Source organism: Mastomys coucha, unplaced genomic scaffold, assembly GCF_008632895.1.
Source record: "Mastomys coucha isolate ucsf_1 unplaced genomic scaffold, UCSF_Mcou_1 pScaffold14, whole genome shotgun sequence".
Taxonomy (NCBI): Eukaryota; Metazoa; Chordata; class Mammalia; order Rodentia; family Muridae; genus Mastomys; species Mastomys coucha.
In genome coordinates, this window is record NW_022196896.1 from 131,088,455 (window position 1) to 131,104,710 (window position 16,256).

The following is a 16,256-nucleotide window of genomic DNA, read 5'->3' on the forward strand; positions in this document are numbered from 1 at the left end:
AAAAAAAAAAAAAAAAAAAAATTTGTGTGTGTGTCTGTGTGTGTCTGTGTGTGTGCGCGCGCGCGCATGTGAACACAAGCCACAGGAGGTCAGAAGAGGGTAGCTGGTCCCTGGTTTAGAGTTAAAGCTTTTGTGAGCCACCTGATATGGATGCTGGGAATCCAGTGTGGCTCCTATGGAAGAGCAGCAAGTACTCCTAGCCATGAAGCATTTCTCCAGTCCATACTTCTTTACTGAATGATGACAAAGCACTTGCCTCCAAACTGCAGAAGAGGAGACGGTGGTCATTTTACAAGGAGACAGTGTAGTTGTAACTGCCTTGAGAAAGAAGTGTGACAGCTTGTTTGTCCCCCACGGAGATCTTAGGCTGGCCCTTTGTAGCTGGCATACACAGACTCCCTTCTGAGCCAGGGCTGGGAAACAGGGCTCCACAAGACTTTGTTTCCCTTGGCTCTTGAACCACAGTCCTCAGGGGTACATTCAGGTCATCCCGACAACATGTCACACTGATGCCTGAACTCCCAGGAACACCCACATACACTGTCCCCTATACAAACTTAGGATAAATTTTAATTTGTAATTTTAATTCACACACTGAGAAGTCAAGAACAGTAAAACAGAACAAGCTGACAGAGTGGCATGCCACTTTAATGTCAGCATTCTGGAGACAGAAACAGGTAGACGTGGATTCTGCGAGTTCAAGGCCAGCCTGGTCTACATAATGAGTTCCAGGATAGTCAGGTCAACAAAAACTGTCTCAAAAAAAAAAAAAAAAAAAATCAATAGGATGTAGGCCCTGTGTGACACTGTAACCGGAAGTGGCTCCACTGCCTTCGCATCCTTACACAGCCTTCAACTCCCCTGCCCATGTTCCTTTCCAACCGTCCAGGTGGAACCTTTAGTGAGCGAGTACTGGCTAGTCGACTGTCTGCCTTGTAAAATAAAAATAAAGGTCAGCCCCTGCAACCTGTATATGAGCATCCTGCTCCAGATTTCTACTCTCTCATCAAAGGGGACACGGGTCCAGCACGGGCCCTAGGAATGTTGTGTCCTGTGTGCCCTCAAGTGCTACCTCAGGAGGTATTTGGGTATGGAATATATGAGGGCTTTTACATGAGAACCATAATGCACACATACCACGTTTTGAGTATTTCAAGGTGCACGCTCACCCACGAACATCTCCGAAATCAGGTCATGGTTTCACTGTATGCAGGTTTGATCCCACGAACATCTCCAAAATCAGGTCATGGTTTCACTGTATGCAGGTTTGATTTTAATGACAGGCCTTCTCATCTCTGGCCAAGTCAATGAAAAGTGGTTTGTCCTCAAGTGGCTGTGCCCGGCTGTCTGTATAACAAGGGTTCTTACAATGTGCAACTGTAGGATTCTTGGAGTCTGTCTCTCTAATTTGAACACATGTGGCTTTAACAGAGGCCAGTAGACATATGAACACACTTCAAACATAACACCCCTATTTTCTATGAGTTTCTCTTTAGGAGAAGGAAAGCTATTTTGACTATTTAGAGTGTCTTGGTTCACTGGATTCACGGCTATTCACTGAGTAAGAGGACCTCTTGTCACTTACAGTCAAGTGTGTCCCGAAGTTAGATCCTACTTGCTCTGAGGTTCAAATTTCTTACCAATTTGGGTGAGCATGCCCCACCCAAATCACTGGGTTGTCTTAGGAGGACAAAGACAGGAGCTTAGATCACTGAGAGCCACACCCCAGTGGCTCAGGGAACACCCAGCTGGCTGGTGGAAACTCTGGCCCTCCCACCTCCACTGGAATTCCCTGAAATGTGCTGAGTAAGGCTACCTCGGCCACACAGCTAGCCTTAAGTGTTCCCTATGCGGGGGTGGGGGTGAGTGTGTGTGTGTGGGGGGAGCCTTCTGCTGTCCTGATCTGATGGCTAATTTTTTTAAAGAGTAAGCCTCTCAGATTGGTATGATGGCTTTATTTTTTTAACTCTCAGTATGGTTTGGTAGCCCACACCTTTAATCTCAACACTAGGGAGGCAGAGACAGGCAGGTCTCTGAGTTGGAGACCAGTCTCGTCTACAGGAAGTTCCAGGGCATTCAGGGCTACACAGAGAAACCCTGTTTCATTAGAAAGAGAGAGACAGAGACAGAGACAGACAGAGAGACAGAGAGAAGGAGTAGAAGAGAGAGAAAAAGAGAATGAGTGTGTCTGTATATCTCTACATAGCTCTACAGGCTGTCCTGGAACTTACTATGTAGATCAGGCTAGCCACATCTGGCCTGATGGGATGTCTTAAAGGAGGAAGTCAGAGGGGACACCTTATGACTAACTACTTTGAAACAGGTCCCAGGACTGTCACTTTCCACATACAATGACAGGACCACAGTAACTAGGCAGAACCACTGGGGGTGGGAGTGGGGGGTGGCGCAGAACAGGAGAAAACCAAGATGGCAGAGAGAGAAGGAATCCGCTCTGAGGAATGCCAGTTTCAAATGAAGTTCAGACCCAGGTCACCTTCCTGTCCTCTAGAACCTGGCCTCTGATTTACTGTAATTAATGGAGAGGAAACAGAAGGTGTCATTGTCCTTTTACAACTGCTGAAGTCATAAAAATATAAAACCCCAGGTTGCTCTTACTGATTCGCTGGAGTAATTACAGGTTGTGGCTGCAATGTCTGGGCCTCCACTTTGATGCGGAGACGTCATTTGTCCAAACAAGCTGCTCCAAAGAAAGTGAGGCCTCGTTAAGCATGGGCTGGGGGGCAGCTCGCATTTTACCAGTCATGAATCCAATCCAGCACTCCACACACTTGAACTACAGAGAGGGAGGCGTACCACTACTAAACGCAAGTTACCAGGGAGTTATGAAAGCCAGGGATGCCTGGTCCCACCTCAGAGGACCCTAAGTTACAGCCTGGATGTGCTGCGGATATCGGCAGTCTCCAAAGACGCCCAGGGGATGAGATATGCGACAAGAGCTGAACAGCCCGGGGCCAGAGGGCGCATTCCTTCATAGACTCTTCCTACCTCAGAAACCCGTGCTACAAAAAACTACTTGTGGGCTGGAGAGATGGCAAATTGGTTGAGAGCACTGACTGCTCTTCCGAAGGTCCTGAGTTCAAATCCCAGCAAACATGGTAGCTCACAACCATCTGTAGTGAGATCTGACACACTCTTCTGGTGTGTCTGAAGACAGCTACAGTGTACTTACATGTAACAACAAATAAAAAAAAAAATCAAAAAGCAACTTGCTCAAGGATGTCCCTCAGGACTGTGCCCTAATCCTCCTATCCACAAAGCTCCAAGTATCAACTCCATTATTCCACTATACCTTACAAGGCTTGGTAAGAGGTGAGAGGAGCGTCTGCTACCTGCTGCTGTTCATCTGGGTGATTTAAAGAAAATGCAGGCCAGCCCAGCCCTGAGCAAATGCATAATGACTACACTTCAGATTCCACGGGAGAGCCGAAGAACAAGACGGGAGGCCAGGTGTAAGCCTGGAAACGAGAGGCCAGGTACAAGCCTGGAAATGAGAGCATGCTTCTGAGATTCGAGGATGAGCCAGCCCTGTTCAGTTCTCTTCTCAGTCACGCCCTGTCCTCATTCAGTCCTCACAACCATGGCCACGTCAAACATGCCCTTCCGGAGGAAAGAACCAGAAACCACTTGGAGCTCTGGCACTGCTCATAGCATCTTGTGGGAAGAGACTGTGAGAGACGCTACTAGGCTACTGACATCCTGTGGGACAGCTCCTACAGCCAAGAAGTCCCATCCAAAAATGTCATGCGCTCGGAGGCTGAGCAAGCCTGTTCTATCCAAGCAGATAAGTCAGAATGGATTCCTCCTACAGCCCACCCTCTCATGTACACAGTACACATTTCCATGGGGGCTCCATGTCACGTGGATCTCAACACTTGGATGATCCCGCAACAGCATTTGTTTACGAATAGGCCCAATCCTTACCAAAAATACATCCATTCAGACCCCTGAAAACAGGAAATACTTGGTATGCCTTCCCAATTTTAAAGTGGATAGCTTGGTCACGCCTCTGCAGTAACTGGAGTTCACTGGGGAGAAAGCTCATCCTACGATCCTCCCACAGGGATGTCGGGGCTCATCACCACTCAATGTGAGGAACGGCGTCCCGTGTTGTACAGTTACAACACCTTTAACTTTTCTCGTTTCTTATATTCTAAAATTAATCCATGGAGGACTTTTCAGCAGTCACTTTCTGTTTCTCTCATGCAGGAGGTAACGGCAGTGACGCCATTCGTGTGGATAAACACACAGCAAACTTCTGAGAACCCGGTCTCTGTCCACCACATAACCAAGGTTGTCTAGCAGTCCCGAGAGGGAACACCAACGCCCAGCCTCCCCCACCAAAGACCACCCAGACACTCTTCTTGCCTTTCCTGGTCAACTCTCCCACTCCCTCCACTGGAAGAGATGGACCCAAATGCCACCGGAAACAACCCACAGCATCTACCCTGGCTGCTCAGAATTCAACGATAAACACAAATAGGTGTTGACTAAATCCACAGTTTTGCCTGGGCAAACCAGCTTACAGCAGCACCCAGAGATAAGTAGCATGTGTATGCTGATGCCAACCATCTGATGAGCGCCCCCACATTTCCCACATTCCCTGAGCCTAGGCAAACTACTGTGGGTCACAAAAAAATTCCAACCAAAGCCTCCATCCCCACATGAATTCCTTCATTAGCACAATTAACCAGGCTGTCTATATTAAGGAGAAAAAGGGTTGTTCTTCCTCTGAAGTGCATGTCCAGTTTATAAAGTCAGTGTCCTGAGACAGGTTCTCACTGTGTAGGCCTGGCTGGCCTTGAACTCTATTATATAGACGAGACTATCCCCGAATTCAGAGACTCCACTGCCTCTGCCTCCCTGGTGCTGGGATTAAAGGTACACACCACCATGCCTTGCTTATTAGTCATTTAAAAACCAACTATAAGACTTTGCTAGAATTCACAAGTTCCATTCTGATGCTCAAAGATCAATGGGTAACAACCTGACGTATTCCCTTCTGTTATCAGAGGTTCTCGTAAAAAAGGGAGCCAGGGGCTGGAAAGGAAGAACTGGTTAGAACTTAAACCCCTAAGGAAGTCTGTGAACCACACTGATGCTTTTGGACTGGCTAATCCAAAGGGCATTGCCTTTGTCTTGAGAAGCCGCTTGGGCAAGCCAATGTTGTGGGTGAGACTCCACCAGCTGACAGTACCAACTTGGTGATGCATGACCACGGTGGAGCTTGGCTATACGTTCAAGAATCTGACAAACAGAGCAGCCCTGCTTACCAGCTGGCCAATCATGAAGCTTTCCTGATTCATAGGCATCATCAAAAAACAAACAAACAAACAAACAGAAACAAAACTAACCTATGGTAGAATTACTGGCCCCACTAACTATCCTGGGGCAATCATTACAGAAATCCCTTAAGAAGAGATTTTTAAATAATGGCATAGCTAGGTGGGCTCTGGTGGCTCATGCCTTTAGTCTCGGCTCTCAGGAGGCAGAGGCAGATAGATATCTGTTTGTTCTAGAGCAATCTGGTTTACAGAGTTCCAGGATAGTCAAGGCTATTCCAAAGAGAAACCCTGTGTGATGATTTGTATATGTTCAGCCCAGGGAATGGCACAATTAGAAGATGTGGTCCAGTTGGAGTGGGTGTGGCCTTGTTGGAGTGGGTGTGGTCCTGTTGGAGTGGGTGTGGCCTTGTTGGAGTGGGTGTGACCTTGTTGGACTGGGTGCCAACTGCAAAAGTCAGATCCCAGGCTACCTACAGCCTCTTGCCAACTTGGCTAAATAAAAAATTCTCAGGATTCAATTATTTGCTAGTATTGTTCATATAAGTCAAAGGAAAACATCACTCATGCTTAATCATTTATTATAAAAAACATTATGCAAAGCTGCCTGGAGCAGGTAGATGGGGGCGGTGACACACAATTTGCCACACCCTCGCCTCCAGGGCACCTCCCTGTGCTTTAGGGAGGGAGGCTTTGCTATGAAGGCATGGCTGATCAATATCACCCGCTACAGAAGATCGCTTGACCTTGCTTGACAGTGTTAGACATGGAACAGAACTCCGCAAGGTTAAGTGTTTAGCAGGGTTTCTATTTCTGTGAAGAAAAGCCATATCCAAAAAACAAGTTGGGGAGGAAAGGGGCTACTCAGTTGACTTATACTTCCATATCACTGTTCATCATGGAAGGAAGTCAGGACAGGAACTCAAATAGAGTAGGAACCTGGATGTGGGAGCTGATGGAGAGGCCATGGAGGGGTGCTGCTTACTGGCTTGCTCAGCCCACTTTCGTAGAGAAACCAGGACTACCAGCCCAGGGAATGGTGCCACCCACCATGGGCTAGACTCTCCCTCATCAATCAGTAACTGAGAAAATGCCCTGCATCCAGATCTTACGGAGGCATTTCCCAATTGAGTGTTCCTCCTTTCAAGATAACTCTGGCTTGCATCAAGCTGATCTAAGAGTAGACAGCATAGTAGGCACACGTAGCCAGATAAACACAATGGCTCTTTCCTTCCTCTGATCCCCAAAGATAGAATATAAAGCCTACAGTCTCCTCAGCCAACTGTCCTGAAACAAGGCATAAGCACCTACCATTATCCCTTTATAGATTCCCAAGGTCTTAGGAGATATAGGATGTGCTAGGAAAGAATGTGTGGAGAAAATAAGCGCAGGTGTCCACATGTGGTCCGCAGCTGACTGCATTGGTGACACACATGAAGGTGGTCCCTAGTGATATCACCATCCGCTCAGTGTGTAAAAAAGATACCCAATATATCTAGGCATGTGCACGGGCCGAGGGTGGATCACTCAGAAACTCCCTTCTGTTTCTATGTGACCCCATCATACCTATGATGGTTTGACTTACAACTTAGCCATAGCGAGAGCTTAACAGAATAACAAGGGACGACATACTGGAATAAAAACCCTGCATCATCTATTTCTGGAGTGTCCACTTTATATGTTTGTCACAGTCGGCCTACAATAATGGAAGTGGTGGAAAGCGGAGCCACAGATGAGGTAGGTCTTGCCAAAGCTCTGCCCGTCCCAACCAGACAACGAGACCTTGGTATTTTTGGAACTCACCTTGTTGCTAATGTATCCTGCCCAGGCAGGGACTTTGTTCTCAGATTCCACTCCTCTTGATTGTGAACCAAAGGAGAAGGAATGCTTCCTGAATGACAGCAAGCCATGTGACTTGTGCAATGACATTATTCCTCATTCCTACCCTAATGAACTACACTGTGTATTTCCAGTTTCAGCAGAGTCAACTGTCTCTTGGCAGTTTCTCCCATAGTTTCATTCCTCAGGACTTCCACAATAATCATCTAGCAGTCTCATCATCATATGGAAACATCTGTTCAGAGGCTTCTGTGAGGAGCTGTTGCTTCCAGGAAAGTCTCAACTTGCAAGACTGCCGAGGTGGTCAGGAACAGAAGGCACAAACCAAGGCTCTGGTGGATGAGGTGCAACTGGAGGATGAGGGGCTCACACACACTCCTAAGGAAGAGAAAGCCTTCCTCCTCCTGCAAGGTTCTCGTTGGATGAAGCAGGATGGTAAGAACCTCTATAATAGGAGTTAATTACATAGAGAAGCACCAGTGAGTCGAAGGTTCCTTTCTCTAACACCTGAGGATAGACCTGAGCTGCCTTCTGCACACCTGCCTTGACGCTCAGCCATCGCCTGAGTGATGACCCTAGTGATGACCTGGTTCTGACCCTAGTGATGACCTAGTTCTAACCCTAGTGATGACCTAGTTCTGACCCTAATGATCTGCTTCTTCTAGCTAGAATAAAGATGCTGAAAGGAGCTCTGGAGAAGGAGGAGGAGCTTCGGAGAAGGGGGAGGAGCTTCGGAGAAGGAGGAGGAGCTATGCAGGAGGAGGAGGAGGACTTGGGAGACCCCCACCCTCTTTGCTGCAGCGTGACTGCAGACCACAGAGCTCCTAGAGACCTGGGCTTCCTTGCTTTGTCCTAAGAGGGAGGGCTGAATTCCCCGGGAACCCTTCAGGCTTGGATGCTCAACAGATCTGACACTCCAAAAGTCCCACATGCTGATGATCTGTTTCAGAGCCTGTGGTGCTCCTGGAAAATGCTGGAGCCTTCAGGAGGTAGAAGGTCACTGGGGTACACCTTTAAAGAGGACAGTAGAATGTCGATCTGTGCCTCTGTCTCTCTGCTTCTTGACCACCACAGGACAGACAGCTTTGCTCTGTGAATATTCCTCTACAAATTTCTCTTCATCAGTGGTCTCAAGGACCATGGGTGGGAATCTCTACATCTAAGAATCAGGGTAAATCTTCTGTAAGTCAATTATCTCAAGTATTTTATTTTTCAGAGTTATATAAAATCAACCAGCATCCCTTAGGTCATGGTACAGATCTGGCCTAAGACACACACAACTCACATCTTCAGATACATGCAGGGGTTGTGCTCACCCCTGCCTCTCCATTCTCCTCACCACCATGTTCTCTTTATCATAACAAAAACCAAACAGGGGTTAGTAAAATTGTTCTTTAACAACCTATATCAATGAACAAACATGACCTAAGAAACTAGAACATGCCAAACACTTGAACATTCCTGTGTCTTCCTTCCCGAATCTCTGCCATAGTTCCTGTGCAAAAGCAAATAAATCCACCCCACACATAGCACACAGCCCAGCTTAGACGCCCCAGGAGGTTACTGGGGGGAGGCACATGGCGATTCTGGCCTCAGAGATTCCACAGAAGCAAATTGGCATGAGTGTATTTACAGCTCCTGAACCTAGGACACACTCTTCCAGCCGACTAACTACAGCTTAAGTGTTCAAAAATATTTATACCGTGGCTGGTGCCTGTTAAAATGATCTGCGAGTCTCTGAACTCTGTATTACCCAGCTGGGAACACCTGACCTGTCGTCTGGATAAAGTACAGAGAAGGCTCCCAGGGGCAGGAAGAAGGAAGGTGGTTTCCCTGCAGGCCCCAGACACTATATACGTACACAGCATACACAAACACAGAAGAGATAGAGAGGCGGGGACACACGCATAGAGAAGGCAGACAGATGGACATACATAGAAAACAGGCAGACAGACAGACAGACACACACAGAGAGACAGACTGAGGCCACAGGTTGCCTCTTCTCAAGTTCCAGTATAAGGAAAAAGGCTTACCCAGCCACCATTAAGTCTTCTTCCGCCTCTCTCCATCCCATCTCCCTCCATTATTATCTTAACAGGGCATACAACTGCTGCTAGATCACTTGAGACCCAGATGTCGTCCCCCTCCTACACCTTAGCCGGAGTCTCCCTGCCACCCACTCCCACACACACCGTGCACTAAGGCACACGGTGACCGGGAAAAGAAACCAGAGACTGAGTTATCCCTTCACAGCTGTCCAGAGTGTGTGCATCTGTCCAGAGTCTCTACATCTGGATTTAGTAAGTTCTGAGTCAAGGATGATGCTCTGGCCTAAAATGTAACCAGTGTCCTAAGGACTGGCCCAGGGTAAGACTCTCTGTACAGAGTTTTACCACCTCCGCCAAGCAAATCTTTGCTTACGAGGGGAGCCATAAAGCCCATAGACACCAGTGACGATGAAGTTTTACTGCACTACAGCGGGACAATAGCTATTTATTATTTCTATGTACCTACACTGCCAGACTCCCTGGCCGTCAGACAGGCACATAAACAAGGTCCTCGTTTAGAAGACTAGATGCAATCTCTTCTGGTGCACAGATGACCTAGGCCAACACCACACACAGCGCTGATGGCCAATCCACACATACCATAGGCCTGAACTGAAGTCTATCTCTGATCAGCAGCAAGGTTTTGGGTTGCTCTCTGCAACCTAATGGCAACATCTGATTGCGGAGGACACCTACTTATGTCATCAAACACAGAGAGGCTAAGCTGGTGCTCAACTAGATGTTCCACCCTTGTTGACCAGAATTCATGGTCCTGGAAGGTACTTTTCATGCTCTCAGAGGAGAAAAGGGACCCTCGATATCACACAGCCATAAAGCCTTCCACCACCGCAGCAGCCTGCTGCCACACATCTGTGTAACAGTGGCACATGTGTTATAGGAGCGACCAAGCACTGCTGCATTGGATTTAAGGCTCACTCGTGAGATAGAACAAATACCCACTATGGCAAACATGGCCAAGAACCTGAGGTAAGATAGGCAGGCCATGGGCCTAATGGGCCCAAAGGAAAACCTAAGATACTATTATTCTGCTAAAAGAACAGAGCACCAACTCCTAATGACATTTTACTACATCCACAGAGCAAAGCATCACTCAAACCCGCGTCAGTAAAGTTTCTTCTTGCAGTAGATGGAAACAAACACAGAGCCACAGTGGACAATGTACAGGAAGAGATCGTAGAGCCCTCGGTTCCAAAAGGGATGTCTTTACCAAACGCCTCACCTCAGAGCTCAGGGATCTATTTGAAACAAGAGGAAGAAGGACAACAGGAGCCAGAGGTGGTGGATGACTCCAAGGAGATCGTGTGTCCCAGACACAAGGAAAACGTATGCACGTATGAACTCACAGAGACGGTGACAACACACACTCACAGGACCAGAACAGGTTCAAACTGGACAGTCTCAACACTTAAAAAGGTGAAGTGGGCACTGGCTCCGACGACACCTACCTCGGCACCTTTCCACTGAATGTGAAGCAAAAGCACTTTCCGTCTTTATTTACTAATCAAAACGCCTAACAGCTATAATCACAAGCCAATGTGAAGGCAGTGGAAGGAGAAACGAATATACTTAAGAACAACGGTGGGATCATGGAGATGACTCCCTAGGCTGAGTGCTTGTCAGGCAAGCATGAGGACCCAAGTTCTGATCCCACCATCTACATTAAAAAAAAAAAAAAAAATTAAAGGTGAGCCCTGGGGAAGACAGAGGCAGGCAGATCTCTATAAGTTTGAGGCCAGCCTGGTATACATGATGAGTTACAAGATAGCCAAGGTTATACAAAGAGATTCTGTCTCAAAACCCAAAACAATAAAAAATAAGCAAAATGAAATAGAAATGCTGGGTACCATGGCCCACGCCGTAGTCCCAGCCTTGGGAGAAGGAAGGATTCCTGTGGCCCACCAGCCCGCCAGCCAGCCTCGCTCACCCAGTGAGCTCCAGGGTTAGTGTGAAAGCCTGACTCAAAAAATAACGTGGAAAGAGAGAGACACCTAACATTGGCTTCTGACCTCCAAATGCATGTACATCCATGTAGGGGTACCCACACCTGCCTCTGCCTCTCAGTGCTGGGATTAAAGCACATGCCACCACAGCCAGGCAATCTACTTACATTTTAAACTATAGCTTCAAAATATATAAGGCAAAGGTTTGACACAGCCTGATATAAAATTACAATATGACCAAATTATAAAGTATAGGAAAACTCAAACAACACAATTAATGAATTGGAGCCACTTTTACAAACTGTAGCAATACACCAACAGGCTATAAACCAATGAAAGACAAACAGAACAGGATTGAAAATATAGTAGACCCCATCAATAGAAAATCAGGATCCCATCAATCCTTTGCATTTGTATAGAGAGACTATATAAAATGTTCTCCCAGTTCTAGGTAGCTGACCAAGTTTTCAAGCTTCATGCTAGTGGAATTATATGAAAATCTCCACCCAGACTTGGAGTATCTAACCACTCACTTACTAAGCACAGACCTAGAACTGACATCATACCCAGAGTGGAGAAGGCTACGAAGAACCCCGTGTGGCTTCTATTAAATAAAACATGAGGTGATTTGTTTGAACTGAGCTCCTGCAGTAGGCTCAGGTCAAACCAGAGTAAACCCCAGTAAAATTCTCCAGGTGAACTTCCACACACAAGCCAAAGACATGCTTACCTGACCTTCAGAGAAACCAGGAGAGACTCAACGTCAAATCCACCATCGAGCCATTTCCTACTGCTGATATAACCCCTCATAGGACAGTAACTGAAACAACCATCAGGCTTCTTCCCCACTCTTCTCTCTCCCTGTTTCTACTCTACACGCTGGCCCACTGGGAGGTATCCTTCATTTGATGAAACAGAAACCATCCCACATCTCAAAATCACAACTACAGACCAATGGAATCTGACATTCAGTTTGTCTTTTGACACTCGTCCCTGCAGTACTGGTCCAGTCGGATGACATGCCTCTGTCCTTTCTAAATTTGGCTAGTCATTAGCTGTGTCTACTATATAACTGAATTCAAAAAGTTGGGGGAGGGGCTATGGCAGAATTAACATCTTCGGGAAGTGGAAGCTAAGCCATGGCTTCCCACTTTCACTTTCTGAGATACTGTGCCAGAGCTGAGAAGAAACAACACTAGGGAGTTCAGGAAGGTAACTGCTTCAGCTCGGGGCAATGGGTCTGGGTTCTGGACACAGGGATCATGAGCAAGCCAGCACAAAAAACTAACTGGGAGATCAGTCCGACTAGCTCACTCTTGCCTTCCCACCTGCCAATGGAGAAAGTGGGTATCTCATAGCACACCTGTTTTCATTTAAAGAGTTGTGTGTGTGTGCATGTGTGCGTATGCGTGTGCGTGTGCATGTACATGTGCGTGTGCGCGTGTGTGTGTGTGTGTGTGTGTGTGTGTGTGTGTGTGTGTGTGTGTGAGCATTCCTCCTAGGCTCTGCCCCACAGTTACCTGGCAATAGCCAGGTATGCCTGACTCACTATAAAAAAGCTGCTTGCCTCTTCCTTTCTCTTCGTCACTTCCTCTCTGTCCCTTCTCTCCCCCTCCCCCTTCTCTCTCTACCTGTTCAGGGCCAGCCTCTACTCCCAAACTCTATTCTATACTATACCCATCGTATGGCTGGCACCTCAGAGGGAAGGGATGTCTCAGCATGGGCCTGCAGAGGAACTCCCTTCCTCCCCCATTCTGCACCTCTACCAAACATATCTCTGGCTTCCTTTTCTTTGTTATAGAACACAAAGGGGGTGAGGGGCTTTATAGCCCTTTGACAACCCTTTGACTTTCCATCTGAAGTCTGCATGGTGGGTGGAGAAGGAGGACAGAGAGAGAAAAAGTGAAGGCCAGGTAGTGCTGGTCCCCTGTGCCACCCTAAAATGTCAAACAACTAAGACCCTGGGCAAATTTGTTTAAGATTAAGACGATGCTGTCAGAACTCTGGGATTTAAAGAAGAAAAAGGCTAGATAGAAACCATGCATATACTCTAATGTACACAGTCAGCCCAAAACTTCAGCCAAAATATTGGGCAAGTACGAAAGAAAAAAGAAAAACAATCGACAGAGGTTAAAACTCACATAAAACCAACCATGCAAGTGGCTAAACCAAGAGCATTCGGTGTATTCGCACATGGTATACAACCGCCACCTCTGTCTGGTTCCAAAACAGAACCAGGACAATTCCAGACCCTCAGAGGGCTGGCCCTTCCTCCCCATAACAACTGGAAACCGGTTGCCTGATTACAAGAATGCTGCAAAGTGAATCATCACTGAGAAAGCAGAACAGAATTCAAAGCTGGCGACAAGTCATTGAAGGTGGAGACAAAGCTTCCAAAACTAACTGTGGCAGCAGCCGCAAAAAGCCCTGGGGAACTGCAGGCCTAGGAGAGGCAGAAGGGGGCTTAAGGTAATGGGAAATGTTTGATGGTGCCTACCAGGCCCCTGAACATGAAAACTACAGGGCTCTGCGGAAGGCCCAAGTGGGGCTGCTCCGGTCGTCTAAGGCCAGGCACTTGGTTCCACACAAGGACTCTGTTATACTAGAGGAGCAGGAAAAGTCCTTGCAGCCTCAGGTCACTGTGCATCTGCTTACAAAATGTCAGGGACGAGCCACAAAGAACAAAGCTCACAGAGACAAAGTCAACCTGTGCATTTTTCAGCTTTTGTGAAAATAATTCATCAACAGAGACAACAGCTGGTAAGTCCCAGTAATCTCTCTCCCACCGCCTTGGGACCCTACATCCCCTGGCTCCATCTTTCTCTGCGTCCAGCATCCTCTGCCAGTGTCTGACTCTCCCGAGACGCCTGTGTGTTATACAATATCTTAGTAGTTTAGTATAAAAATACCATCATCATACCAGGCTGACTGAACGGGGGAGAAAATTATTCTATCCCAACTGAGTCATCCCCTGTATCATTTTAACCCTTGGGGGGTGGGGGAGCAGAGGCTGATCCCTCCACATCACTCTTCCCATCTACCTGAGGAGCATCAGCTCCAAGAAGACCCCTGCTTCCTCTGGCCTTTCTTTTAATGTAACTATGTCTTCCTCCCAAGAGATCTCACATCTTACACAAATCCATTTAAACATCCGCAGACTCTCCCTTTGCTTAAGCATGCGGCCCGTCCTCTGTATCCTTGAGTTTCACACCTGCAGATTCAACCAACCAGGGATATAAAATAGTCCGCAAAAGAATACTGCTGTAAATCTGATTACACAGACTAGACTTTTACGATTAATCTCTAAACAACATAACAAAACAACTATTTATATAGTGACTATGTTGTATTCAGGCATTATGAATAGTGTAGAAGTGATTTCAAGTCTGCAGATGTGCTCAAGTTCTATAAAATATTATACCACTTTATATAAGAGACAAGTATCTATGGAATTCCATTTCTGTGGGGCTCCTAGAAACTCCTGGTATCACTATGTATGTATGTATGTGTGTGCATGTGTTATATGCATGTGTATAACTAGACCATGTATAGCTACATATAAATACCAAAACATCTATCTAGATCAGTCTTATAAAATAAACTTCTGAATTATTTTCTATGCACACTGATAGGGCTTGACCTGTAAAACACAGAGCACAGTTTCAGAAAAATGAGATCAAAGGAAAAAGCAGCGGACAGTAAAAGGTTCCAAAAACAGGGAATAAGGCAAAAGGTTCCTGACTGGAGGGCAAACTCCCTGGCCTAGGGTGGATCCAGCAGCAGCAGCAGCTAAGGGGCATGCTCGTAGCAGCAGCAGCAGCTAAGGGGCATGCTTGGCTCACGAGGAAAGAAAATGCTTTCAGTAGCAACCTCCTGGACCATGGGGCCCTGCAGAATCCGCATCCCTGGCCCCACAAGCTGCGCTATTATCATCATCTCTGAGTCGGCTCCCTCACGTGGCACGTGGCACGTGGCATGTGGCAGGCATCAATCCAGGCACGAGCATGGATGAATGAACCACGCAGTGAACCAGACAGACAAACCGACAAACCCCGCAACAGCTCAACAGCGCTCACATTACAGAGGAATCGGAACATGAGCAGATTCGGACAAGTAAGAGACAAGAGACAGTACTTCCCAGCCAGTATGGCCACAGCAAAGGCGGTGGGGGACATGAGAGGTGGCAGTATCATTGCTTTGCTGTGGTCTGCATTCAGCTACACAGACCCTGGTGCCCTGACGTAGTGCACATTTATGCCTTCAGCCCCAGAGCTCAGGATCTAAACAAAGTATAGAGCAGGACATTTGGACGGAAATGACTGAACAAAATAAGAAATGTACCCAGAAGACGTGACCTGCTACATGAGGCTGTCAGCGAGTCATGTGCCAGCTGGAACCAGCCCTTCTGCACTTCATCAGTATGCGCAAGGCGCTTTCCAAGGAAACACTCTGCTTCGCTCTTATAAATAACGAAGTCGGAAAGAAAAGTCAAGTCAGGATCCACCGTGCCATACGCCAACGAAGTGGTTTTTTCTAGACTACTTTGCTAGAGTAATGAGCATAAGTATAGAAGATCTCTGTCTCTCTATATAGATAGCCATGCTCGAATCATATTGGCTGAATGATAGACAGGTGTGTGCAAGTGAGCATGTGTGTGTCGTACAGAGGGATTTTCTGCTGTTGTTTTGAGACAGGATCTGACTATGAAGGTCAGATTGGCTTGAACTCATACAGATTTACCTGCCTCAGCCTCCCAACTGCCCGCTTGAGGTTAAAAGGCACGAGCCCCCACTCCCATCTGTTAACGGAGTTTTGATGGGCAAATAAAATATACCTCCCATTTCATTGGAAGAAAAGATTGGAGGGGGGTTTGCAGAAGCTACTGTTTAATTCTGTACTTTAGAAATAATACACAACACACACACTGAAAGGATTAATGGCCTGCTCATTTGAATAGAAGTAAGACATGAATTTAGACCAGAGTCCCAAAGCCTTTTATGTAAAAGGCTGGACAGCAAATATTTCAGGCTTTTCAAGCCATCCACGGTCTTTGTTCTGTAATCTTCTTTGCCTCTGTGTGTTTACATGACTCACTTTTTTTTTTTTTT

General features: G+C 46.9%; 1 protein-coding gene across 10 annotated transcripts in view; it reads right to left on the reverse strand.

Moving 5' to 3' along the window:
• The window catches only part of Mtcl1 (microtubule crosslinking factor 1), a 119,723-nt gene that overhangs the window by 89,029 nt on the left and 14,438 nt on the right, over positions 1–16,256 (reverse strand). The gene's annotated exons all lie outside the window — the stretch shown is intronic.